General features: G+C 52.2%; 1 protein-coding gene across 4 annotated transcripts in view; it reads right to left on the bottom strand.

The window, feature by feature from the left end:
• Positions 1-1,770, bottom strand: part of grik5 (glutamate receptor, ionotropic, kainate 5) — a 156,173-nt gene extending 154,403 nt beyond the window's left edge. For all 4 annotated transcript variants that reach the window (XM_059641314.1, XM_059641315.1, XM_059641316.1 and 1 more), the window contains exon 1: positions 777-1,770. The gene's annotated coding sequence lies outside the window, so the exon portion shown is untranslated. The remainder of the gene's footprint in view (positions 1-776) is intronic.
• Between the last annotated feature and the right edge of the window lie 414 nt (positions 1,771-2,184).

Below are 2,184 nucleotides of genomic sequence, written 5' to 3'. Positions count from 1 at the left end.
ATGTGTCTGTGTGTGCATGAATATGTTTGTGTGAGTGTGTGTGTGTGTGTGTGAGAGCCTGTGTATGTGTCTGCTTGTGTGTGTGTCTGTCTGTCTATCCGTGGATGTGTGTGCCCACATGTACACATGTCTGTGTACCTGCATGTCTATGTGTGTGCCTGTCTGTGTGCGTGTCCACATGGACACATGTGGGTGTGTGTATGTGTGCACGTGTGTGTGTGCGCGCATGTATGCATGTGAGTGAGTGAGTGTGTGTATCTGGGTGTGCGCGCATGTGTGTGTGTCTCTGTGACTGTGTGTAAGTGTGTGCATGTGTGTGAGCGTGTCTGTGTGACTGTGTGTGTGTGTGTGTGAGTGTGTCTGTGTGACTGTAAGTGTGTGCATGTGTGTGAGTATGGTCATTGTGTGAGTGAGTGTGTGTGTGTGTGTGTGTGAGTGTGGTCACTGTGAGTGTGTCACTGTGTGAGTGAGTGTGTGTGTATGTGTCACTGTGTGAGTGTGAGTGAGTGTGTATGTGTGTGAGTGTGGTCACTGTGTGAGTGTGAGTGAGTGTGTGTGTATGTGTCACTGTGTGAGTGTGAGTGAGTGTGTATGTGTGTGAGTGTGTCACTGTGTGAGTGTGAGTGAGTGTGTGTGTATGTGTCACTGTGTGAGTGTGAGTGAGTGTGTATGTGTGTGAGTGTGTCACTGTGTGAGTGTGAGTGAGTGTGTATGTGTGTGAGTGTGGTCACTGTGTGAGTGTGAGTGAGTGTGTGTGTGTGTTTTTGGGGAAGTACCTGAGAATGGCAGGAATGAAGTAGGCCCTCTTGGCGTTCAAAGCAGACTCTCTCTCTCTCTCTCTCTCTCTCTCTCTCTCCCTCCTCCTGCAGGTCAGCACACAATCCTGGCCTGTCCTTCTTTATTATTTTTTCGCTCACACCGTCTCCTCCAGGCAGCAGGGAACCGGTGTCCGCGACCACGGCCAACGAGAGGGTGGGTGAAGAAGAGGAGGAGGTGGTGGGGGCAGGTAACGTCCCATCTTCAAGCCAGCGAGGATAATGACCGCAGCCGGGGAGAAAGGAGAGAGGGGAGGGTTGGAAAATAAACCTCAACCCCTCTCTCTGTCTCTTTCTGTCTGCCTGTTCCTCCTCCACCCACACAGACACAGGGAACAAGGAAATCCCACGCTGACTCCTTGGAAGATCTGTGGCTGCCAAATGCTGATAGGAGTCTTCTTCCAGATGCAGCACCCTCTGTTTCTGTCTCTCCAGCAGACACTGCCTTCAGGATTGTAATGTCCCAGTCTCTGGCCCTGCCTCCCTCCTGGGTGCAAACAGGACTCGATGCACAGACAGCATCTCCTCTCTGTCTCTGTGTGTGTCTCTCTCGCTCTCCTTTTCTCTCTCTCTCTCTCCGTGGATCACTCAAGGCCCGCAACTCCTCAGGGATGAGCGAATGCAGCAAGAGGCCAGCTCCATCTGCAGCCTTCCCAGGCCGAGCATGGTGCCCTGCTGGTGGGCAGTGGGCTGAGGGTGGGGGGAGAGCCAGCGGCTGGCCAGGCTGTTTTCTCTCTCTCTCTCTCTCTCTCTCTCTCTGCGTGAGGGAGGGAGAAGGTGGGGGGAAGACAAGGGGCCTCGGGACTCTCAGTCTGAATAGCCTTTCTCTCTCTCTCTCTCTCTCACACACACTGCAGTTACCTAGGAGCTGGGTGTGCAGCAGCACAGGGAATGTGCTGGGCTGGACAACGCTGGGCTTTTAACAAGCTGGGAAACAGGCACAAGATGGGAAACAGGCTCACACTGACACACACAGACAGACAGACAGACACCCACACATAGACATGGGCACACTGACATACACACACAGATATACACTGTCACACGCCTAGGCACACTCTAACACCCACACAAGCAATTACACACTGTCACACACTCACACTGTTGTACGCTACAGGTGCAAACACACACATTAACAGGCGCACACGTACTCTCTGGTGCACACACACAGGTGTGCCCTCACACACAATCAGACTGACACAAACACACTGAGATTCACACAGATACACAATCACAGGCAGATAAACACACATAGACACTTCCTGTCACTCACACACACTCGCTGTCACACACAGACACATACACACTGACTCTCATACTCACATGAATACACTCACACTCACACACAAGCACACATTCACTGACTCTA

The sequence above is a fragment of the Stegostoma tigrinum genome, chromosome 41 (genome assembly GCF_030684315.1).
Source record: "Stegostoma tigrinum isolate sSteTig4 chromosome 41, sSteTig4.hap1, whole genome shotgun sequence".
Lineage (NCBI taxonomy): Eukaryota > Metazoa > Chordata > Chondrichthyes > Orectolobiformes > Stegostomatidae > Stegostoma > Stegostoma tigrinum.
The sequence above is the reverse complement of the archived record's forward strand: the minus strand, read 5'-3'. Positions and strand labels throughout refer to the sequence as shown.